This window comes from Euprymna scolopes, chromosome 3, assembly GCF_053919585.1.
Source record: "Euprymna scolopes isolate OS-2025 chromosome 3, ASM5391958v1, whole genome shotgun sequence".
In the NCBI taxonomy this organism is placed as follows: domain Eukaryota; kingdom Metazoa; phylum Mollusca; class Cephalopoda; order Sepiida; family Sepiolidae; genus Euprymna; species Euprymna scolopes.
Window position 1 is genome coordinate 48,865,085 of NC_136484.1, and position 27,330 is coordinate 48,892,414.

Below are 27,330 nucleotides of genomic sequence, written 5' to 3' on the forward strand. Positions count from 1 at the left end.
ATAAAAAACTGACCTTGTGTCTAATTCTGACCTCATGGGGAGGAAGTAAATAGGGAGTTGATATGAAATAAGTAAAATTTTATTCATATTTTCCAATGTGATACAAGTAGCAACAAATACGTATTTAATACTGTTAATTTAAGACTAAAGATTCATTTTATATACTAAGTAAAGCGATATTTTCCCCTATTTGATTGATTAGTATAGCATCATAAACAAAAGGTACATAAAATATCTGTTTAGTATGTCATACATATATTGGCTTGTGTTCTGAACAAAAAATATTTTTATTTCCAATCAATTTCTTACTTTTTATATTAAATCCAACAATTTTTGTTATTACTAATGTCATAGATACAGTTGGAGCATATAACCTCTCACTTTGAAGTCCTCTTCCTGTAACCCTGATCACTGTGTGCTATTTTTTTTTTATTTTTACTTTGGAGTCACTGTTTATCAAGGTCCAAAGGCCACTTGAGGATCAGGGTCAATGAATATAATAGTGTAAATTGAGTAGAATTTTATTATTTATGGGGACAGTTCAACAAGAACTTGTTTGCATTGGATTTGAAGACGACCATCTTTTATTCAACCAGGAAGTAGGCCAGCGGAACAGTGTTCCACAGGCGGGCAGTTCTGAGAAAGAAGCTTTGTTCATGGAATCTGTATTTAGATTTAGACACAGATAGAGAGGGAGTGAAATTGTATATAGTAGTTGTAGCTAGTCCAGTGTTTTTGTGAAAGTTTGGCAAGGGGTGGGGATTAGCGATTGGAGTTCAGTCAAGCACTTGCCATGAAAATAACGAGAGCAGAGAAGACTCACAATGTTTCTTCTGTGGGAGAGAGGTTGCAGGGAAGAGAAAAGGGCATCACCTACTAGGTTTCGAAACTGGTTTTGAACTATCAAGGCAGGGTAGGCATACCGAGCAGTTCCTGCCCAGATGCGACAGCACTACTCCATTTTATGACATATCTGGCTATTATACAGATAGAGGATTGCATCAGTAGTGAGATACCTACTGGAGTTGTGGAGTGATCCAATCATTTTTCCAGTGATCTTGGCAACAGATTTGATGTATGTGTTTCATTTCAGATCAGGAGTGAAGGTCAGTCCTAGAAGCTTGTCAAGAGATAGAGCTTCCCCAAAATGAGAGCCATTTATTTCAACTGGGGCATGATGAGGTTCAGAACAATTATAGGTTTGCTTAACACCAGTTATCAATCATTTTTCCGTTTTTTTTCATAGAGTTCAATATTTGTTGATGCCATAGAAAAATGCCTTCAGTTTTTTTTTTCATGCTATACTAAGCAAAAAGAAAGAAAAAGTAAATTGAAACCAAGCCTATTCTAATCAAACCAACCAACATTTCTTTCCATCTCTCTTGTTCTCAAAGACAGAAATACTAATAGATCAATTTTACTGTTTCTTTTATTATTTGCTTCGTTATGATGTTCATTTTATCTAATAACTAGCAAGAAAACCCGACATTGCCCAGAACTGAATGATGATCAACAAATGTTTCACACCCCCATATTTTTATTGTCATTGAAATTGGTGGAAATCACCGATTTTACAATCAAGTCAATTGATTATCTGCTCTAGTTAAGGACCCATCATGGTGCACTGGAAGGAAGCTTCACATGGCTCCCTGCAGTGACTTAGTCCACAATACATTGTCATGTACACTGCATTATAGAGAAACTACTGCTGATTTTATAAAATTATTTTTTATATAATGGCTTGCATTTAAGTTTAAAATGCAGAAGTGAAGTATCATGATTCATTTGCACTTTAAGCAGAAACATTCATTTCGAGAACACTCCTGCCATATCAAAGAACCTACTGTTGATTTTATATGTCAGGCCTTTCTGCTTCTGTGGTAATAAAACTTCTTGAATGCTCATATGTTAGGCTGTATAAGGTGTTAACTTTGGTCAAAATCTTGTGTTCTTTCTTTCATTGGATTTTTTAATTATTGATACTTATTGAAGAAATTCTGATAAAGACCTATCTAAGAACACTGCCATATATATAAAATACATTTGTATGAAATTTCATAAAAATCCGGCCAGTCATTTTGGAGTCCAGAGGGAATGAATAGTTCCTTTTATAGAATAGTAGATATTAGATTAATAATAATAATTCTAAGAACAATTGAGGGAGAGAGAGAAAATGTACTTGGAATTTTTAGTAAAAAGAAAAAAATTAAAAACCATAAGTTTATGCAACTTTTATCGTGTATGGTAAATACTAAAATTTAAATAACTTCAGAGATAAATATTTCAAAAAGTCCCAGAATATTTAAGGGGCAAAAGCAGAAGTTTCCTAGATTCTTCAACTTTCCTGAGCAATGCTGGGACACAGGTCCACTAGTATTTAATATTCAGGGTTTCTTACTTAATAGCAGTGTTCAGTAATTGACCAGGAAAGATTTTTCTAAACTGGGTAATATGAAATGACTCAGTTCAGAGAGGATTAAGAAAAAAAACATCTGCCATTTATTGAAGATTAGTCACGTTCCTTTTATGAATGTTCATTCATAATTTATGGGGTCTTTAATCAATTTATTTAATAAAGCCAGAGTTGAAAAGCTGACATCAGTAATTTTATAGGGACTAGGAGTTGAATATTTTTTTATCAGCACATCTTTGGAATGAGGATTTTAAAAAAGAATTTCTTTCTTGCTTCTAAATAAAAAAAGAATAACAGCGAAAACAAATAACAGCTTGCATAACAATCAAAGTTGAAAAATCATCCGACAAAAAAAAAAAAAAAAAAAAAAAAAAATCTAACTCATCACCATATTTAATTTAACCGTTTTATATGCTAGCATGTGTTGGACGGTTTTTAAGAATTGACTTCCAAACTAACCTATCTTTTTACCAGAACTTTATCCTTCTTTCTCTCAAATTCACCCTTATCACCTTCTTCCATGTTTTCATCGACCTTCCTCTACCAACTAACCTTACTACATCAAACCTAAACATTCTCATCCATTCTTTCAACATGACCATATCAAATTCTTAGAAGTAGATAGAATAAGTCCAGGGAACTTCTGCCATTACTAATCAACAGAGCATTAATTCTATCGGCTAAGAGAAGAGTCTTACAGTTATGTGTGTGCAGAGTGATGAAGTATGGAAGTGAAATTTGGCCAGTGATGACATCATTTAAGAATAAATAATAATTCTACAGTAATAAATGATTACTTATGGTGATACTATGCATTTAGACACTATTAGGTTTGAGACACCCGAAACTATTATTACAACGTTACATATGGATCCATGATTAAAAACCACTGATTAACAATTAGTTTTATGTAAGTGTTCTGGAGGTTCAAGGTTCAAGCCTTACAACAGGTGATAATAACTAAGAATATATGCGGACGCCAGTTGAAATACTGGTATATTCTTGTAAAACGGCTTAATAGATCATAAGTAAAAGAAATAAAACTGCCCTTTATCCGATAATAAAATATTTGAGATTAAACTTAAAAACACAGAACAGAAAACTTACCTCTTTCCCAATAAATGCTATTAAATGCAATCTTATTACATGCTTTTATTAATGATAAATTCTAATGGAATAATGGAATGAAAACAGTTTACCCCTATAAATTAAATTAAATGGTTCAGTTTGAAATTCCCTTTAAGTTCCTGAGCTTGATTAATGTAGCACTACAGTTGAGCAATTATTTGATTCCAAACTATAACAAAATGTCTGACCAGCATCTTGTAGAATACAGCTCAAGTTTTGATGACACATCAGAAGTTGTTGCTTAATGGATAGTAATCAGATTTTTGTATTTTTCAGTTTTCTCCACAATATTAACAGTTGTAAAAGTTAATAAAATAATAGAAAATCAACTGGGTTTTATTTTCCTGTATATCATACACATACATCCATACATAATATCCCCAACCCATTATCCATTGGGAACAGCTCTTCAACAATCTGACTGCTTTGTGACACAATCCAGAAGAAAAAAATTTTTCAATCAGATTATGCACATGTTACTAAAAACTTCCTGCCTGTAAGCTTTCTCTTTAAACTTAATTTCTAACAAAATTTTCCACTTTTCTGCTTAACCTAGCCTAACATGCAAATTTCCAACTTTTTTTTTTTTTTTTTTCTTTTTTTACACTCACCTTTCATCTTGTTACACTAGAAGGTAACCAAGTTGGAAAAGATACTCTGGAAAAAGGTTTGGTGGTTATATTGGCCTAAAAGTTGTGAATATAAAAACTAAGATGAAAACAATAGTCCAGATAACCCAAATACAAATTATCAATCCTCATCCCAAATGACAAAACATAAAAAGAAAAAACAACTCAAAATGAAGAATTCCTCATTCAGGTTCCCCACCTCCGATGGCAATACAAAATGCCAGATAGGATATGAGCATATTGGTATTACAAAGAGCACTGCTGTAAAGTACAAAATCGATCTGATTGTAATTGCTGTTTACAGTCTGTAAAAAAGATGGAAAACAAATTTCTTCCAGATAATTTACAGGGGAAAAAAAGATTTAATTTCCTCTGAACAACTAGTAGTTATTTGTAGAGCTGGATATGCAACGAGAGAGAGAGAAGAAAGCAAGGATAATTATAAGATAGTGTAAATATTTATGAGAATGAAAAAAATAGTAGTGCAAATACAGAGAATGAAAAAAAAAAATCCTTCCACTTGCTACACATGCAGATGCCAGTTGAAATACTGGTATATTCTTGTAAAACGGCTTAATAGATCATAAGTAAAAGAAATAAAACTGCCCTTTATCCGATAATAAAATATTTGAGATTAAACTTAAAAACACAGAACAGAAAACTTACCTCTTTCCCAATAAATGCTATTAAATACAATCTTATTACATGCTTTTATTAATTAGTTAATAGTTATTTCTACAGAAAATACAACCAAAAAGGTTTTTAGATCTTTAGATATCTGTATATCAGTATGAGGTGGTCCAAAAGTCTCGCTACCCTTGCCAACAGGGGTGGTCCGAAAGTCTCGCTACCCTTGCCAACAGGGGTGGTCTGAAAGTCTCGCTACCCTTGCCAACAGGGGTGGTCCGAAAGTTTCGCTACCCTTGCCAAATTCAGATGCAGAAAGGCATTAAGGAATTCAATGCCTCTATAGCTATTTCCTAAAATGGGATCTTGTATTAATTTTCCCTTTTGGAAACATATTTTGACTTTATTGTACTTTCAACTTTATTGCGATAATTAAAATCGTGATTCAAGTTTTCAACTCTCTTTCTTCTTCAGTCTAAAAGAACTGTTATTTCTCCAACGATAAATGAACATGGATTGTTATTTCTACCTCGTTATGGAGCATTACTCAATGATGCTCAAATAACCCCACCAAGGATACAATTTAACATTTCAGCTTCCTGCAAAAGGCATAGATATCAACAACCTTCATCTTGCCAATGTTGAAGGGAACTAAAAAAAAGGCCATCTAACAGATCTCAAAGATCGAAGCTAAACTTGCCAAAGGTTTTGCAAATGCAGATCCTGAAAGTTACAACTTCAAGGTAAGTGTTCACTTTGCAAATTTTCAAGCCTTCACGATCCTTTTCAGACGAGGGGACAAAATTCCCACATCCTTTCTCTCTCCACGAGGAGCTTACACCTCAGAGTTAATATCACTTTATCCTTATGATGAGAAAAAAGCTTACACCTCAGAGTTAATATCACTTTATCTTATGATGAGAAAAAAAAAGGTAAAAAGTTAAAAATCAACAACCTTCTACCAAAAGGCTTAGAAATCATTTAATAAAATATTTCATAACATTTTTTGATTTTTAATTTTTTCAAATTAACCTTATGGAATGTTTTTAAAGATGTGACCAAACCTCTTGCTGTCTCTCTCTCTCTCTCTCTCTCTATATATATATATATATATATATATATATACATACAGACAGACAGACATACTTAAAAATAGATAATGTTACAATAAAATAAAATACGTTTGAAGCCAAAACACATTATTACAAAATAAACAGACATTTATTTTGTTTGAAATTTATGTTGAAATTCATAAATATATTTCGAAGATACACTTCATCCTCAGTATGATTTTCCTTCTATTTGTTTTTTTTGTTTGGAGCAGAGAATCAGTAAGTAGAAGTTTGTTTGTTGTTTTTATGGTAGTTTTTTTAAATCTCGGAACGGTGCGTTGGTCACGTGGAATTCACGTTAAAATGTTTGTTCCTTAGAAGCGCTGGTTGAGTTTGAATAAAATAAAATTTTAAAAATAGAAGGAAAGTCATACTGATGAAGAAGTATATCTTCGAAATATATTTATGAATTTCAACATAAATTTCAAACAAAATAAATGTCTGTTTATTTTGTAATAAAGCGTTGTTTTGGCTTCAAGTGTATATAATACATATTTTATTTTATTCAAACTCAACCAGCGCTTCTAAGGAACAAAAATCTTAAAGATAATGTCACAGTTTTTCAAAAGTTGCCAAAAACTGACATTCATTCTTTATGACATCATATATTTTTAAAGAAAAACAGCATCATCAACGAATGTCAAAGTTAAAAAATTATATATCTAATAGTATATACGTATAACAAATACTGATCCAATGGGTGGTCTAGTAAATTCATAAATTTAATTGAGCAGATTATTTTTATAAATTCAAATAACTTAGTAATGTTACTGTCATGGAATAACAAAATTTAAATCAGGAATAACTAATTTGAATATTTTAACCACTAATTACTTTTCTACTATTCCTTCAACCATATATTTTCAAACACGTTAGGTAGAGCTGATTAGTTATGCTAAAGATACCGGACAACAATTAAAAAAAAAAAAAGTTTCACATAATGAATACAAACAATTAGTAAGATTTAGACAATGCTTCTGATACAAATAAAAAGCAACGGACTCAATACAGAACTCTGATGTACTTTTATTTTAACCTTAAAAGCTGTAACTATTAATGATGTTAATTCTAATACAAATGAGTATTTTTGTATACTATTTGAACAACCTTCACCAACGAATCGTTTGCAAAAAGCCTTCTTCAGAGCCACGAAAGCAAAATTTAGATTCTTTTTCTTATCAAAGTACTTCTGTTGCATTTGTTTCAGGATATTGGCTGATGCATCTCTCACTAGTTTCTCACTCTTAGACAGTGTTATAAAAAAAAAAAAAAAAGTCTCAAATCAAGTAGGTCCCGCATTGTCAGCCAAGCTCTAACCTCTGTCCCATCATTGCATCTCTATGACTGTTTTACAAGTACTTTAATGAAATGTACTTTGACGAACTCATAGCACTTGTGCTCCCTCAATGTACATACCCTCAACTAACTTGACAAGCAGCAAAATTCCACCTCATAACTGTTGAGGTCCCTAGATGCTGGAAAGCTTTCTAATCTAATAGTTTCAACCATCAGACTTCGGAATTCCATCCTTGTTTCCTGCTTCCCTGGCTGTACCAAACTGCAGAAGTTTAAATGTAATTTAAATTGAAGTATTGTCCTCATATCTTTCTGCTTTACTTATTCACTTTCCCTAATCATCTTTTCAAGTTCAGTAGAGCTCCTTGCATTTGAACAATTGTGTTGCTCAAATTAAAGGATACTAAACAAATGCAGAAACAAATGGCTATTGTGGTAAACATTTTACATTTGAGCATAATCTGCTCATGTTTCTTTAGCATTTCCTGTTTTAATCAACAACAATATCATGTAAAATTAAAAAAAAACAAAAAACAATCTCCTATATAATAAAAGAACTGCATAAATTCTCCTCTGGATCAAAGTAATGTAGATTTACAACAACAGATGCCACATACAAATTCAATAATCTAGCCTAATAGCCACTATCTTCTGTAGCTTTCGAACACCATTTTATACACATTCAGTTGTGATAATAAAATGCTACATTGCATCCAACGAGCAACACCATCACAATCGAAACATTTACAGAGGAAGGAGTTCCTATTTTTTCTCTCTAAATATTTAGTTCTACCACCACTACCAGTTGACACCATGAACAATTTTACATTTTTCTATGCTATTGTGATTACACCAATCGTAACTGCTTAATAGATACATAGATATAACATACTATTTCAGTTTTCCGATACATAATTAATAAAGTCTCCCTTGACATAGTCCACCCATTCTGATTGGCTGAGCACTGAAAATCCTATTATTTTTTAATCCTATTCTTCCCTAAATTAACGAATAGTTACAAACTTTGAAATATGGCCTCACTATATACACTTTCTGTTGTTAATGTAATATACCACTTCTCTGGTGTAAAATAATATATATTTCATATTTACATTTCTTATTTATTGTATTTGCAGTTTATTTCCTTTTTCTTCTATTTGGACATTCATACATACATTTGTTTGTGTGCGTGTGTCTGGCTGCGCATGCATTTCAAAATGTAACCAAGGCTTATTTGTACGTTTGTTTGTGTGCGCGTCTTCGTTTGCCTTTCTAAATGAAAACAAAACTTCATGTTAAATAAATTACTAAAAAAAAAACGTAAAATTAAATAAGCATTACAACAGAAAACATTTTCCCAACTCATTTCCATATTCCTTAAGAAATGTCATCGGTCTTCCTATTACTTTGTTGGTTCATTCTTTAAAAAGTTTTCTTTTAATTTTTTTTTTTTTTTTTTTTTTTTTTGCAGCGAATTATTATTTACAAAACACTATACTTTCATATAAATTTAAAATTGGCTAGAATTTTTATTATACGTAATTTTCAAATGCGAGCTCAAATGTGCATAATAAAACTAAACACTCACGCTTACGCTGCTTTCAGCCTAAGGTATCCACAAGTATTGTAAACATAAGAACAGTACATTTTCGCCTTATTTTATTGTTTCTTTTCCATTTTCACTAAGCCACAGCAACATGTGTCCGGGTATCGCTAGTATATAATAAATATGAATATAAAGATCAAATTCTAAATATTTAAAATATATAAAACACCCCAAATTATCCATGTAAATTAAATTTTAAAGTTAAAAATTGGTTAACCTGTTTTATTTGAAATCCAGTGCATTTTGGCAACCTGAATCATTTTTACAAAAATCTTGCCTGTTTGGATCCCCCCAGCTCCTTTGTAGGAAGATACTAGAAGAGACAAGTCGTATTCATGCATAGAAAATAAATAAAAGCTGACTCGTCAAGTTAAATTTTTGACTGTTTTCAAAGGAAGTTTATAAACGAAGAAAAGTGAAGACCTGTATGTCAGTCAGTGGATTTGCCAGTATGCTTAAATCTGGCAACCAACCTCTTGAGTTATTTTATTTCGTAAAATTGCCAAAAGAGGAATGTGTACACAAAAACAAGTTCAACTCTAATGCTATCAATTAAACAAAAAAGAAAAAAAAAACTGAAGAGTAAAATTAAACACAAGAAACAAATATACAGCAGTGTCACATTTTGGTTATTTTACCTGAAATACCCTTTCGATGATTGGAGACAGGAGCTTGAGAAAACAACTCTTCGTAACAACAAAAAAGTAAAAACAAAGTCTTACTTTATATAAATACATAGTGTTTTTTTTTTTTAGAAGCGGTGAACTTTAAATGAAACTAAATCACAGAAAAATATTTTTATTATACAAATATGTGGTTTATTTCAAAGATTAATTTTTGGCATTTATAATTTAAATACAATTTCACGTATCTGACATAATCTAGATCTCCAATTTTCACAACTCTACACATTAAATGAAACTGTATTTTGGCTATAAAGTGTTGAATGTTGTCTTCTAAATGGTCTATTGTGTCTAGTTCATCAGCATTGATATGGAATTTTACATATCTCTAAAGAAAATGTAGATTTGGAGAAAGAAAGTATATTTAGAAGACAAAGCTATTGAACTTGTTCAGAAGTTTTGTTACCTTGATTGTGACAGCTATGCATTGAAACGCTCAAAACTTGTGTGTTAATGTTTTAGTCGGGCCCAGTTATGGTGAAAACAAGTTTGTCTAAGAGCTACAAAAAGAAGACACCAGAGTCGTTCAGTGGGCATCTATCGAGATTGCTCCGATAGTGTGTTGGGTCATATCGACGGAATTGTTTGCATCATGTTGGATGGTGTTAATAAAACGTTTTGGTTTACATTTGTTGCTCAGCTGACTTGACGGTTGTTACAGTCATACTACCGCATGTGATAATTATGTATATATATATATATATATATATATATATATATAAAATGAAAATAAAATTTGAGATTTTTTCAAGCAAGGGAAGTATAAATATTTTCACTTACACGGTTTTATAAATATGATTTTTAATTACTAATATGCTTTGATAAACCATTCTTTTATTTTGCCCCTGGATATATTTTTATTCACTACTTGAATGTACCACTTGAATTTAATTTTTGAATCTTATATAAATAAAATCTTTGCCGGATATCTTATATAACCAGCGCTGAAATGAAGAAAATATGTTTGCATGCGATTGCGACCTAAATCCTACCCTGGGAGGACGACTATTTGTGATGGATCTCTTTATCTCCTTACTATTTCAAGATTCAACATTCATTTTGGATTTAAAGTACAATATCCTTTTTCTGCCTCAATATCCCATTCCCTTATTCCATGAATCTAAAATGTTTTAAAAACTTTAATTTCATATGTTTATTGCTTTTAGCAAATAAGGTGCAAACCAATAAAAACATTTGCTAATATTTTTCCTCTGATGAGATGAATAAGCATCGAAAGCTCATGAGTTAAGGAAATAGATTTATTGAATTGTATTCTTTGTTTTCAAACAATAAAAATTTCTATATTTGAAGATATATATATATATATATATATTCAAATTAGGTCCATCTATCTTTCCTCGTTACATTGATAGCATGGAAGAATTAGTGCTGATATAACAAAAATGAGGAATGGGTGGAATAAATTTAGGGAACTTCTGCCATTATTAACCAGCAGAGTGTTACCACTGTTGCTCAAAGGAAGAGTCTATCAGGTTTGTGTGCACAGTGCAATGATCTATGGAAGTGAAACCTGGCCAGTGAGCGAGTTGAGAACAGGCGTTGCATGGAGAGAAACGATGTGAGAATGATACAATGGACGTGTAATGTGAGCCTTAAAGACTGGATTAGATCTGATGACTTCAGAGGAAGATTAAATTTGGACAGCCTAAGGAAATATGTGCAAAAACAGGAGACTTTGTTGGTTTTGTCATGAAGAAATAATGGATGATAGTTCTTGGGTTAGCTGCGATAGCAAAGTCCATTGGTAAACGAAAGCCAAGGATACATTTGAGAGGAAGAAAGATAAATAAAGAAATGGCGAGACAGGTTTAGAAGTTAATTTTTAAAAGATGTTCAATGCATGCCAGTATATGAAACAGACATTAAATGGATCATGACAACTAAGAATAAACAATTTGAATTAATGTAGTATTAATGATGTTGCAATAGGTTTTATATAAAAGAGGGTATGATTAAGGAAAATTGGAAGATTCTGATGATAAAATCAAATGAAGTCACGTTCTGCTAGCAACCAATCAGAAACTGGAATTGCTCCATAAAAATATTGGATCTTTTAGAAGTCCCGCACATAATTTTTCATGTCCGCATGAGAAAGAGTTTTGCTCTTTACCTGCCAAATTTTGAAGTTCAAAACTTGTAGAGATCAGCTACCCACCGAAAACTCTTTTTCATCTCCAGGACTTATACAAATTAGCTACCAATCAGAAACTCTTCTGAAATCAAACGTGGCTTTAAATTAAAAAAATTGAACTCCTCTTTGCAGAAGTTGTGGAGGGTTTATAAGGGAATGACTTAGGGAGTGCTACAGGTATATGAGACTACACAAGTATTTTGTAATCATCTAAACTACCACTTTCTACCCGGCTTCAACCCACATTAAAAACCAATCTTGTGTCTAAGTTCACCTTCGGGGGGGGGGGGCCAAATAAATAAAAGGATTTGCGTACATTTTTCTTTTTTTCTTTTTTACTTAAAGTAATCGGTTTGGTTTGTTTCTAGAGGAGTAAATTCATTTGAAAAAAAAAAACTTTTAGAACTAGTGGGACCTGAGGAAATTCCACAGAGGTCTCATTCATATGTAATATATTGATGTTGGTATTCTGTAGATGTTTAGCATAAATGGAGATGCTCTGATATTATTATAGCTCTTGTTAAAACTGTAAAAAGTATTTACCTAAGCTAGCAGGGACGCCCGGCATAGCCCTATCATAAAGTACGCTTAAATATGATATTTGAATTCTTGCAGATTTTGTTTAGATTATTATAGAGTTAATGTTTTATCAATAAAAATTTAAAAAATATATTCATATGACTTGGGTGTATCAGCTTGAATCAAAACCAAAACTTATGAAAAAATATATGTCGTTGGGCAGTTGGTTTTCGATCCAGGCTTGAGGTAGTTGTCTGTCTAGCCACACTGATGAGCTGTAATACAGCAAAATAGTACTGTATGATGACATATATATATAACCAAGACCGAAACCAAAACTTATGAAGAATTCTTGATAAAATTATTTATAAAAAAAAAGATTACAGCTATAATAAACCGAAACTTATGAATTCTCAGTAAAATTATTTATAAAAAATAAATGACTTAAGTGCAATCAGCTATGAATCGAAATTGAAACCAAAACTTATGAAGAATTCTTTGTAAAAGTATTTATTACAAGAAATGGAAGTCCATAACAATTAAACAGTCACTCAGATGTAAACGTGATGCATACGCTATCCTATTGATATATATTATTCAAATTGAAAACTTTTTTTTCTCTTTTGAACGCTTAGATTAAAATCCTCAGATGTAATTCTCTACAAAAATTTTTTTTTCCTTTGTATAAATTGGATCTAGGTAATCATTTACTTACCAAAGAAAGATACGACAAGGGATAGAAAGCAGAGTTAGTTAGTTCGTTGGGGGAGGGGGGGGACACTCTGGGTAGGAAAGTGCATCTCCTAGAATGGAGCTGGACTGTATCTCATCTCCACAAAGATAGCTGTGGTCGTGCCAAGGCAGTTCCGACCCTGTCAGACAGAGTGCCAAGAACAGATCCTCAGAGAGAATGAAAAGATTGCTGTGTTATTGTGGAGTATAAAGTTTGTTATTTTTTATGTAATAACAGAATGTTCTTTCAAAGAGGAAATTCTTTAAATGTTATGAAAACACTAGCATTAAAATTATATGGTGAAACGTGTCATTTTAGATTAAGGAAGATAAACAACAGACGTCAAATATTTTATTTTGAACTAGCCTGGGCGGCTGGCGTTACCCGAGTGTTTGGAGGTGGGTATTGAGAAAAAAAAAAGTGGTAGTAGGTAGGCAGGCTCGAACCAGTACTGTAAATGAGAAAAAAAATGTGAAAAAGAAAAAAAGAAATGTGACGTCTTTGCCGTTGCATCCATTGCCAAACAGGAAGTGGCGAAGGTTTAAATTAAGGCTAGTCAATCGAAAAGAGGGGATGACTTTCGAAAATATCTGCGAAAAAGCAACCCCTCCTTGTAGAAAAGTGCCCAGTTGAGGGTGAAGGAATTAATGTTTTCAGTCAATTTTACGATATTTGTCGTCTGAAGGGTCAAGCTGCAAAGTGATACCGATCTCGTGAAAATCCGTCGCTTCAGTCGAAAGTTTTAGGCAGACATACAAACATATATACATACATTTAAACAGACAGGTGAGTTATATTATAGACCAGCAGGGGTGCCTGGCGTGCCTGGGTGTTTGGAGGTGTGTGTTGAGCACAAAAAAAAAAGATGTTAGTGACATGAAGGCGGAAAAGAAAGTGAAAGATGTGATATTTTACCGCTACACTACGAATATAGGAAGTGAAAAGCGTTTAAATTTAGAGATGTCAATCAAAAAGTTGACTTACTAACAAGTGTAGAAACTGACGTTGGCTGAGGGCCAGTTCAACCAAGCACCCCCCCTCCAAACAAGGGGAGCTCTCAAATGAATAGCAATTGTCTGATATGAAGGATATTCCCCACATTGATCAAAGCTAATTGCTTTCAAGACATCCCAGCATGAAAGGCTAGCAAGCTGAGTATTTATTTGCTTCCCCACTGAGCAAATTAGGCACAAGGACGTTTTTTAATGTGGAGAGGGAGGAGGAGTAAGGGAAAGCGGAACCAGCTCTCCCAAGCTGGTAGTGCTGTCTCTTGGTATATAAGTTGCCCCTACATGGATCAGAAACTGATTGCCTCAAGAGCAATGATCTTTTAGTGCAGCATCTGCCAGAACAGATACTAGGCCCAGGCTATGGAGGTCGGGCAAGTTGATTTTATCCGATTCAGATTCACTTTTATACAAAAAACACGAACAAACACACGAGAGGATGGAATAGCGTGAATTTTATAAAAGTCAATCAAAATAAATCTATATACAACGTCCATTCGCAAATCGTAGATATCATGATCTAGGGAGTATATCAAAAGTTCTAAAGAATAAAAGCCTTTGTTTGACATACAAAAACACACGCAGCTGTTTTGTCTTTTATATATATACTAGCGGGGGTACCCGGCGTTACCCGGGTGTTTGGAGGTGTGTGTGGTGTTAAATAAGAAAGAAACCGAAGGGGGGTAAAAGTTGGTAGGATCGAACCCGAAGCCCTGAGGCGAAGTTTGAAAATAAAATCGGCCAGCCAGAATGAGTTACTGAAAGTGTTTGAATTTATTTAAGTAAAAACCAAATTGACAGGTGCGCGCCCGGAAGTCGTTGAGCGTTACGACGACGATGTCAATGACCAGATTTGTTTTTTATAAGCGAAGTAAAAACAGAATACAACGTTAAAACTTAAATGGGGGGAGGGGGTAATCAAAACATCGAAAAAAAAAAACTAATGTAAGGCAAACGAACGATCGATGTTGAAAACAGAAAAACGAACACATGAAAAATGGCTTGAATAAGCCTGTTTCGATATTAAAATTTTAAAAAAATCGGTGGGTACCCGGGTGTTTTTGGGTGTGTGGTCGGGGGGGGGGGGGGGATAAGCGAAGTAAAAAAAACAAAAAAAAAAAACGAACGTTACGTGAAAAATGGCTTAAATAATACTGGTTCAATATTTGAATTTTAAAAATCGAAAAAAAAAAAGACATCTCACACACGATTCGAACCCAAAACGTTTAGATAATGAACAAACACGCTAATCAACTGAGCTAATGCGACGTACATGAAATTTAGTCAGTTCTTCAACTATTTAAAGTAAATCAGGTCATGACGTCATCTGGCGCATGCGTAGAACCGGTCGTCGTCACAAGAGGACCGTTTTAAAATTTTAAAAAATCGGTAGGTACCCCGGGTGTTTTTGGGTGTATGTGGTCGATCGGGGGTGGGGGTGTTAACGAAAACCTAAGAATAAGCAAAGTAAAAAAAAAAAAACAGAAAACGAACATTACATGAAAAATGGCTTAAATAACACTAATTAAAATTTAAAAAAAAAAAAAAAAAAAAAAATCTCACACCACGATTCGAACCCAAAACGTTTAGATAATTAACCAATGCTCTAACCAACTGAGTTAACACGACGTACATGAAATTGTATCAGTTCTTCAAATATTTAAACTAAATCAGGTCATGACGTCATCTGATGCATGCATAGAACTGATCTCGTCATGAGAGGACGGTTTTTGTTGACAACCCCCTCTAGAAAATTGTTGATTTCAGGGTGAAAAAAATTAAGGTTTTTGGCCAATTTTTCGATATTTTTCGGGTGAAGGATGGAGCTTCAATATGATACCAAGTTTGTGAATTTTTGTTGTCTGTCGAAAGTTTTTAGCAGACGCACAAACACACATACATACATACATACATACACACATTTTCGCTTTTATATATATAGACTAGCGGGGTGGGGGTACCCGGCATTGCCCGGGTGTTTGGAGGTGTGTGTGGTTTTGGGTAAATCAAAACACCCGGGGTTTGTGTTGGGGGGGGGGGTAAAAAAATTTTGGTAAGTAAGTATGAAGGATCGAACCCGAACCCGATCCCGTGATGCAAAGCTGGGAATTAAAGTGTGAAAAAAAAACATGTGACGTTAACCACTGGGCTATCACGAAACACTAACGGAAACGCTTTTGAAATTATTGAACCATTTAGAATTAGCAGGTGCCCGTTTTTAATTACTTAATGGAGTCAACTTGGACTGCAGGGTAGTATTTTATTTACTGCGGGAACGTTTTTTAATTTTTTTTTTTGTTTCCCCAAGATGTTGGGGGGAAACCAACTCCCAATAAAAAGGGGATTGTCCAAATTGAATAGCAATTGTCTGATATAAGGAAAAACTCCACATTGATCAAATCTGATTGCTTTTGGACATTTCCGGCAATCGCGACCGGAAAAATATCACCAGAATTAGTGTTGCTTTTATTATACGAAAAAGCCTAATCCACATGCGCCGAGCGAAAAATGTTGAATATTTATCTTTTCAAAGCCGAGCAAATTAAATAGACAGGCGACCTCCATTGTTAACTCATAGATATTATGATTTAGACGTGATATAAAAAGTTTTAAGTTGTGAGCCGACCAATCGCTTCTCGGAAAAAAGCCTTTTACAGACATACACAAAAAGCGAACATACATACATTTTCGCTTTTATATAGATAGACTGGCGGGGGTACCCGGCGTTGCCCGGGTGTTTGTAGGTCTAAAAGAAAAAAAAAAGTTTTACTAAGGCTTGAACCTGAATCCTTGAGGTGAAAGTGAAAAAAAAAAAGCGTGATAACTTACCCCGACTCTACGAGGACAGCAGAATGAGAACGGTTGAAATTAAACGATTAAAAACTTGAGTGACATGTGCGTAAATTTAATCAGGAGAGATGGACATGTGGCCCCACAGTGGCAGGGAGAGACTTTTTAAGCTTGTGTCGAGATGGGGAGAAAGAAAAATGGTAATAAACGATTTGTGTTAAAAAAGAAAGAAAAGCCAAGTCAGATTTATTTATTTTTGTTTGTTCTTTTTTGACAGTGCCAGACAGCATGGGGGTCCAAGAGAGGTTTGAACTGTAATAAACAGTCACATTACAAAATTACAAAAGAATACTTAGTTTTTAAAAACATCAGCTTTGTCATTGTGTGGTAGCACATTTGAAAGCACTGTATGAATAAAACTATTAGACAAAACCTTGTTTGTGTTTGTATGTTTCTTGCCTATACGTAACTTTGATAAGCACACATTCAATTTTTTTCATTATTTATTTACAATTAACTAGACCTACTCAGTATTCTCTATGGAGCCATTCATTAAAATGGCTGAATTGTTTACAGAAAACCCTAAATACATTCTGGTGGGTGTAATCTTATGAAATTACTTTTATAGTTCAATAAATAATTCATAATAAAATCAATAACAGACCAATAACTTGCCTACTAGCCATATGAAAAACCTTGACACAACTAAGAGAAAGGATATACTACTCTCTCAATAGCCATGAACTATGCCCAGTGCCCAGAGAAACAGAAATAATACTTAAGGATTTTACAACTTTATCAATTTTATTTCAAAGTAGGTAAAAAAGCAGATGCCAAATCCAAATCTCACAGCAGTACAACAAACATAAAGGACATAAAGGTACCTCCAAGGCCACAAACTTGAACTGCATGCACCATAAGAAACCTATCAGTATATTATAGCAATGTAGACAAGTTTTTGACAAGCAAGTACAATGAGCTAACTATTTTTACTCACACTAATGACTATAATATCATGATCCTTACGGAAATCAAACCCAAAATATGGCATATACCAGACATGGTTACAATGAGCAAGCATTGCTGGCTACAATCTTTTCACCAGTGACCTGTTTGCAATTAATACCTGCACCTATGTAAAATCCTCACTCAACGCCAGGCAGATATATCCAGAATCCAGGACTTTGTATAAGGATAACACATGGATCACCATCAGGGGGCGAGACAATGCGAAGTTGTTAGTTGGTAGTTGCTACAGGAGTGACAATCCAGCAGCGGCTATCCCATTAGATGAAGACCGAAACAGGTTACTTTCTTGAGCATCCTCTATGAACTGGACACAAACTTCTAGCAGGTGATTTTAATCATCCCACTATCAACTGGATTCTATGCCAGAGCTCTCCAAGAATGTCAATACCAGCAACCCACCTTCTAGGTTAGTAGAGTGTATCATGGACACTTACTTCCTGCAACATGTAACTGAATCCACCAGATTCAGAGGAAACCAAACCCCGACAAGTGATGATCTTATATTTAGCAATGAGTATGAGATGATTAATCAGTTAACGATCCTTGATGCTCTTGGAACAAGCTATCACGTCGGCATTTCATTCAAGTTCTCATTTGACTATCGGTATACTCCCCCCCCCCCAGTAACACCTGCTACATCTATGACACGGTGGATTACACTGCCATGGGAACTATGCTGGGCTTGAATTGGAAAGACATACTAATGGACAAAAGTACTCAAGAAATTGCTGACTTTCTGGAATCATCTATTATGGATGCTGCAAAAAAAAATGCACACCTACAAAGTTTGTGGACCCATGCAATGTCAAGAGAAAACCCCTGTAGATGAACAGTGCTGTGCTTCGTAAAGTCAAGAAAAAGCACTACTTCTGGATCTGCTATCTCAATACAGGAGACGGCTGCTACTACCAGAGGTACATCATAGCCAGGAATGAAGCTTCACATGTAACTAGAAAAGCTAGGTAAGACTGAGTCTAAATTAGCCAGAGACATACATTCCAACAATAAAGCTGTGAAAAATAACATGGATTTACTTCTGGTAAGTCGACCGTCACTAACTTCATTGAAGGTCTGGACAGAGGTATGGAGTCATAATCTATCAGTTGATGTCATCTTTCTGGATTACACTAAGGTCTTTGACTCTGTCCCTCATGAACGACTCCTTGCCCACTTGAATACTTTCGGAATCCAAGGTTATATGCTACAAGTGATTTCGTAGTTTTCTCACACACTGAAAACAGAAACTTGTGGTCAATGGAACCCATTCTGACTGGGTGAATGTGACTAGAGGTTCTGTTCTTGACCCACTGCTCTTCACTGTCTTTGTTGCCGAGATGCTGGAGAGTTTCGTTCTCATGTTTGCTGATGACGTCAAGATTTTTCAAGTCATTACTGATTCACAGGATACCCAGCTCTCCAGTCTGCAGAGTGACTTAAACCAACTCCAATCTATGGCAAACATCATGTGTATGCAGTTTCATCCCGAGAAATGTACAAATGCATCAAGGTAATAACAATTCCAACCATTCATACACCATAACGTTTAATGATGAAAGCTGCTGCACTCCGCAAGAGACCAATGAGGAGAAGGATCTTGGCGTAATCATTGATCAAAGGCTGTCCTTCACTAAGTATGTTGAATTCCAAGTCAACAAAGCCAACTGGATTCTCGGAGCCATCAAACATGTTTACAACTTTGGATACAACATATTTCCTGCTACTTTATAAGTCCCTAATCTGCCAACACATGGAATATGCTTCTGTGATCTAGTGCCCTAAGTTTAACAAAAAAAGAAAGACATTCTGGAAAGGGTCCAGTGTAGAGCAACAACACTTGCATAAAGCATCTCCAATTTGCCCTACTCTGAATGCCTCACCCATCTCAACCTCCCTACTCTTGAATTCTACAGACAATGTGCCAATATATTACAAGCCTACAAGATAAAAGGTTTTGACAATGTCCACTATAACAGACCATGCACCAACTGTGACAACTGCTTGTTCGCTCCAGCCCTCAACCCCATCACCAGGGGGCACAATCTGAAGATACAGATCTAACATCATCCTGGCTCCCATGGCCAGTTCTTCTCTTGCAGAGTGACTCCTTTTTGGAATAGGCTAAGTTCCCACAATATCAATGCCCCTTCAGTAAATGACTTCAAGTCGCATCTGGATGCAGAATGGAAGAACCACAAAGATCTATATCAATACTAATTTTCCTACCAAGCCAGTGACCCTACTCTCATATTTTTCATATAAATTACTAGTGCTACTTGACACTCTTCGACAAAATCTTAACATATGGTCTTAATACCCTAGTCGGGTAACCAATGATCTAGACTTATGACTTATGATGATAATGACTTATTTCAAATAATTTAAGTTCAAAATGTGGAAATTTAAAAAAAATTTATTTTGATACTTATGCATTCATTTTTTATAGTATTTTCAAATAAAATTCAAGGTGAAAGTGCAGAAAAGTAAAAACATCTGCCCCCTCCCCATGTTAAGAATGGGTTTCTAAATAATAATGCGATTATTTCAGTGTACCATTTTCTTTCTTTTTTTTATTTTGCAAAATAATTTTTTTCAAAAAAGTACAATACGAAACTAATCCTAGCCTAACCAAAATATGGAACTAATCCTTATAACTGCTGTGGATTTAATAAAAACAGATAAGTCGAAAAAAAAATTTATTTCTTTTTCTTTCTTTTTTGAGTTTCGGAACTCCAACACGCTTAAAACATTATTTTAGAAAGAAAGAAAACTGTTTCGTTTTATTTCGTTATTTCGTTTCACTTTTCAACTCCAGTTCCAGGTTTTCATTCTTAAATCTACTTTGACACAAACTATTTTTTTTTTTTTTGTGGAAGCAAATAAGCTATTAGTCAATTTTACCAAATTTGATTAAAATGATTTAATAATAAAATGATACCTAAAAAACACACAAGATATCATTTCGAATAATTAAAATTCGAAATGTGAAATTTTAGGTACCTCCAACACGTGCCATAGTTTTACCCCTCCCCCATATGTAACACAAGTTAACTGTAATTTAATATTATCATCCTAACTTTTTTAACATTCAAAAGAAGAAGCTTCAAATAAACTGCTAATACATTTTTAAAATTTTTTTACAGCATACAAAAATAATGAAAATGCGAGACAAAAATCGTGTTTACATTATCAACACTTTAAACAATGTTCCTATGTAGTGACGTTTTTTAAGCCGTAGACACACCCATGTTTTAAAAATCTAGCAAAAATCAAATAATTGTCATATTTTCCTGAAATTTTCGATATTTATTCATTATTAAATACACTTACATAAGAAAAGTAGTTCTCGTTAAATATATTAGAGGAAATTGTTTTTTTAGGTGTTCTACCCCCCCTCCCATATTTCATGTTACGAAAATTAAAAAATGTAGGTTGATAAAAATTTCAATATTTTTTAAAGCTGAAAAGATCAAATAATTAAAAAATAGTTATTTCTATATATATAAAATCCTGTTATTTTTTTGGCTTAACTTAAAGTTGTAAATAAAATTGTACATAAAATCAATATTACATTAAAAGAATAAATAAAACACTTTTTCTTGATAATTTTTTTTTCACGGTAATATAATTGTTTGAATTACAACAAAAAAAAAACGGAATTCTAAAAAATAATTATTTTTAAAAAGCTTTAAATGATATTAATTTCATACGCAATATGAAGTTTAAACAGATTTTTTTTATATAACAGGTTTTCACTAATAAAAAAAATATATTCATATAATAGAATATATGACTCTTGAGATAATAAAAATTGCAAAAGTAAAATCGACTAAAAAAAATTTGTTTGGATTTGATTATTTAAAATGACAGTGATAATCAAATTCTACGCTTTTTTTCCAAAAACCTATGGACGCCTGTAAGCAGTAGAATCTTTAGTTTAGATACATGTATCAACAGAACAGGTTAAAATTAATTTTATCCTCTGTGTAGTTCGTTATTAAAAATCTATTTGTTTTACAAAAGGTAAGTCTTATATTATTTTTTATCAATTTTTTTATTGTACATTTTATTTATAAATTTTTGCATAAATGATCTTCCATAGAAATTGACCCAGACTATAGTAAACACAAAATGGTGACGTCACTAATTAATGCATACGATGATGACGTTCTACACAACGGTTTGGAGATGCCTGTGGAATTTCAATATCTATATTTTTTTTTAACTCTTCTTCCCCTTGAGGTAAAAAAAATTAAAAAAAAAATTAGAATTGTTTTAAAACCCAAAAATAAATCTGTATTTTTTAAAATAAAACAAAACACAATGACTTTAATTATTTAATTTAAAATTAAGTTTAATAAACCTAAATCCTAAAATTAATGGTCCTTGATATGACCTTAAAGTATATTCGATGGAAAGGGTCCAGTTTGTGGGCTTTGGGGAGTGTAGAGCCACCCATTAATTACCATTGCTCTCAGGTCCACTCTGACCTGGAGTGGTAGTACCTGTTAAGGTCCCAACTATAGGCTAAATAGAAACCGACTTGAAAAAAAAAAAAAAATATATATATATATATATATATATATATATATATTCTATTTAAAAAAATTTCTTCAAAATCACTGGATTTGGCATTAAATAATCTGAAAAGGGTTGATATGCCGTAAATCAACTAACCAACCAAAAATCATACTATAGTTTAACATCCTGCATTAAATTCCCCGACCCCCCACCTGCAAAAAAGGAGTAATAAAAATAAGTTTTCTACTTTTTTTTAGACGGTAACGAACGAACACCCTGAAAAACTTTGTAGAAAGCAAAAAAAAAATAAATAAATAAAATAAGTAAAATAATCCCTCACATGTGGGTCATTTTGTTATGGGAGATAAATTTTGTGCGTTTTGGAGTGGGGGGGGGTCTACTGTTTAGTCGATTATGTGTGATCGACTGATCGTGTCAGTAGAGTGAGTGGAAAAAATGGTTAACTGCCCTTAAAAGAGTAAAATTTTACTTTTCACGTTGTCGTTCGACGTTCGTATAGAAAAATATATTTCTTTTGTTGATTTTGGTGTGCTAAAAACGAATCTGCTAACCGTTTCCATCGCAGATAAATAGTTTCCATGGTATGAAGAAATTACTTTCTCAAAAAGTGAGTGATCACTTACCCATCTAAATTTAACTTAAAATGAGCACCCACTTTTTGGCCGCCTAGTGAGGGGGCATATTTGTGTTCGTTTATTGGCTAAAAGATATTTGCTTGTTTTTTTCTGCTTTCAATAAAGACACGAGGAAATTGAAAAATAAAGAATCGTGTAATTCCTTATGTTATCAGTGGTGACGATTTCTACAGACGAAAGCACGCGCATATTTTTGCCGCAAAGAAGTAGTTTTCCAGATATTAAGCCACATAATTCTATTTTATCAGTAATGGCCATTTCTGTACGCGCAAGCGCGCGTATATTTATGACACGCGTCAAAAATATGCGCATACAGAAATGGCCACCACTGATAACATAGAATTATGTGGCTTTTTTCACACCCCCCCCCGTTCTTTCCTCCTCTGTGGTATGGGTTCGAGCAAGATAACGAAGGCCACGGTTCGAGCCTGCCTTCCTACTACCACTTTTTTTTTTTTTTTTTTTGCTCAACATACACATCCAAACACCCGTGCAACACCGGCTGAATGCTAGTATATCTATAAAAGTGAACGTGTGTGTGTGTGTGTACATTTCCCTACACAATAACTCTGTCAATTTTAAGTCTACAGACTCGAAATTTGATATACAGGGTACTAAGATTTGGGAACATCTTTGATCAGTTTTCGGCCAGAGATTTGGCTGTTAAGGGGTCAAAGTTCAACGATTTGACCTTTGAGAACTCTACTAAACTCCTCCGACAATTGTGGGTCTAAACACTTGAAATTTTAGATATAGGTTCCTTGGACATGGATCTAACTTAATAACTTGATCTGAGCCCAAAACAATAAATGTTAAGGGGTCATAATAGGGGTCAAAATTTTAAAAAATTTGACCGCTTCGGTCTCTACCAAATTACTCGGACAATTTCTGGTCTAAACATTTGAAATTTTACATAAAGGGTATTCAGAGATAGGGCAAGGTGTTTAATTGGTTTGGGTCGAAAATTTGAGTTATCAATATATAAATCTATGTTTGCATGTGACATGCAATGCATGTCTGGCTAAAACTTTCGACTGAGGAGAGAGATTTTTACTAGATAAGTATCGTTTTGAAGTTCGACCTTTCAGACGACAAATATCGAAAAATTGGCTAAAAACATTAATATCTTCACCTTCAACTGGGCACTTTTCTACAGGAGGGGGGGTCGCTTTTTTCGCCGATATTTTCGAAAGTCATCCCCTCTTTTCGATTGTCTAGTCTTAATTAAAACCAACGTCACTTCCGGTTTGGCGGTGGTCGTAACAGCAAAGACGTCACGTTTTTTCCTCTTTGTGGTACGGGTTCGAGCCTGCTTTCCTACTACCACTTTTAAAAAAAAATTTTTTTGCTCAATACACACGGGCAACGCCGGGCTGAAATGCTAGTAACTATATATTCTGAAACTAAATCATTCAGAATATTTGGATAAGTACACTTCATTTTTAATCAATTATCGTGGGATTTACGTTTGTATTAAAAGGGAAATAATATTTTATTTTATGTATAATTTAAAAAATTATAAAAATTAAAAAAGAAAAATACCAGCAGTCCAGGGTTTGGAGTAAGAACAGGCTCAGCAGGACATTGTTATACAAGGGGACGGGGGGGGAGAGGTCTCATTAATTTTCAGAAATGTGTGCCCAAACGGAATTGCAAATCGACCATATAAGCTCGTCTAAATTTGTTTCGGTGCTTGTAAGAGTCAACAGATCGATTTTTTTTAATAAACAATAGTACTTGTCATGTCGAAAATAATAACAATCCAAAAATTACGAAAATTCATCGAGTAGAAAATTATTTACACTTTAAAGTATTTTTTCTTACGGAAAATTGGGGAAATTGCATTTACCCTAGATGTAAACACCTTGAACATTGCAAATAAAGGGGACTTATCTCCCATTTTTGACACTTTCATGGCTGACTTTTGTTTAAAGATCATGGGCAGAAGACTTTTTTTCTTACTAATAACATAATAGCAGTTGTTCTATTCAATGAATTTTCGTAATTTGGGGATTTTTTTTTTTCCGACATGACAATTAAGTAGGTATTGTTGTTTCGTATATAAAACATCGTTTATCTTAAGTATCTTTATTTCAGTGAAAGTCATTTTATTTAACCCTATCATACCCAATTTTATCAATGCTGGTTTAGGTGTATCAGAATTTTTGTAGGAATTTTTGACACCCCTAACACGAAACTGCAAATAAAATATAAAAAAACTCGTATTTTCTCTTTTAAAGGTGAGTTGTTTATTTTCTTTATGGATTATACTTCCAAAATAAACTATTAAAGTTGTATAAAAAGTAATAGAAATATTTTTTAAAAAATAGTAATGAAATTAATTGAATTTTACGAGTTCAGTATTTTTCAATTTTTAAACTTTAAAAATCTATCAAAATTTTTCTATTGATTCTATTTTTACGATATTTTCAGGGTCAATGTCAAATTTTATGCTCTTTCCAATAAACCGAATATAATATTTTAGACAAACGTTTTTTTAATTCACCCCCCCCCCCCATTTTGAAATATCTATTAAAAAATAAATAATTAATTTATGTACCAAAGTTTTAATATATCACAAATTGGAGATTAAAAGACCAATAAATAATATATTCAAATTTAAAACAAAAAAAATAGTGTTTTTTAGAAATTTACCTGTAAAGTCCGAAGTTTAAAACCTTTTTAAAAAAAAAACCCACATTGTTTGTTTTCGTGTGTGTTTTTTTATTTTTTTTTTTTTATGAAACCTTGATCCTTACTCCTTTAATTGAAAAAAAAAAAAAATTAGGGCTTGAATTACATTTTTCAAGGAGTTATAAGCTTCGAAAGATAGCGGGTGGAATTATTCAATAGTTTTCACGAAATTTCTGACACTGCTAATGCTGGTTATATTTTTTTTTAATAATACTTTCAAGTTCCACAATCTTTTCTAGCTGGATGTACAGAATAGTAAGAAAACACCCTCCCTTCCCCATGTTAAGAATGGCTTTCAAAATAATAACGTTATTATTTCAGCAAGGTAACATACGTGCATAAAGTACCCAGAACGGTTGTTTTTTTTTTGTTTTTTTATCCTAATCCTAAACTCATTTTTAGGTTTACTTCGGTAAAGGTTTGATTCGGTCAAATTGTGTACAAAGTATCATTTGGCAGATGAGTGGATGCTGTAAAGAAAAAAAAAATAAGTAAATAAATAAAATGGGTACTTGTGCAAAATACGGACCGTTCTGAAATAACGTTATTATTTAGAAAGCCATTCTTAACAAGGAACCGGGGGAGCCCTTTTTAAGTATTCTGTGCTTTCACCTAACAATTTAACAAACAAGACCCTGCAAAAACTCGACTTAACTTAAAAATCTTATCTATATATAAAAAAAAGAAAAGAAAAAAAAAGCACGGCCATTCTGAAAAAGTACCAATTAAATATGTATTATTTGAACTAATATTGATTGTTACCTTCACAATATTTCGACCTGTGTAACCTCCAACCTTCTCCAAGCTTTTTCAAATTCGGGGACCTTTTTGTTTCTTTGCGACAGTTTTCTTAGCATTTCGTTATTTTTATTTCATTTTTATTTTTTTTACTATTTTTTAATTTATTTATTTATTAACAACACGTATACAAACTGTTCATTGGTGACGCTCTCGTATTTACATGTGTCTGGTGGTTTCACGTGAAATTATATGTCGGAATTGCAGTTTAAATTTTCGACGGACCTGAACAAGCTTTCCCCCTGCCGTAAAATTAATTTCTTTTCACGTTTTCTTATTTTTCCTGCGGATTATCGTCGATCTGTAACTTAACTTTCATATTAACAAGAAATTTTTTTAAAGTTTAATGACTTAACGTGGGGGATCGCGTTTCAATTATAACGTTTAAATTTAACATTGAAAACTATTTAAAAGTAGCACAGGCAGCACTCAGCAGAGTACCAAAAATGCATAAGCATCTTTTTTTCTTTTACAAAAAAATATTTGTATTTCATTTTACACCATAGCGAACACGTGAAACCCTAATAAGGATGGTTGTTGTGCTGATTGACCACAAAGTGGGATATCAATTTATTAGAACGTTATAATTGAAAAGTGATCCCCCACGTTAAAAGTCATTAAATAAATTTTTGAAAAAAATCCTGTTAAGTCTGTTATCGACGATAATCCGCAGATAAAATAAGAAAACGTGGAAAAGAATTATTTTTTGCGGCAGGGAGGAAAGCTCGTTAACTTCTGATCCGCCAGATTTTATTTTAATTTTCGATGTAATATATATAACATGTTCACACTACTGCGCCCGTGTATTAAATAAAGAACTCAGTCCGAAATTCCGTACAGATTTCAGAATTTGACAAAATATATCTGATGATGGTCGAATGTTACATCGGTTGAAACGTTGTGAAAATAGCAACTAAGATAAAAACAGTAGACTAAATAA

At 33.2% G+C, this 27,330-nt stretch overlaps 1 protein-coding gene across 2 annotated transcripts in view; it reads right to left on the minus strand.

The window, feature by feature from the left end:
- The window catches only part of LOC145254843 (ras-related protein Rab-30-like), a 204,852-nt gene that overhangs the window by 176,714 nt on the left and 808 nt on the right, over positions 1-27,330 (minus strand). Inside the window, exon 1 of one of the 2 annotated variants that reach the window (XM_080113695.1) lies at positions 26,355-26,715. The exons of the other annotated variant lie outside the window; for it this stretch is intronic. The gene's annotated coding sequence lies outside the window, so the exon portion shown is untranslated. Of the gene's footprint in view, positions 1-26,354; positions 26,716-27,330 lie in introns of those variants that run through there. 2 annotated transcript variants of the gene reach the window in all.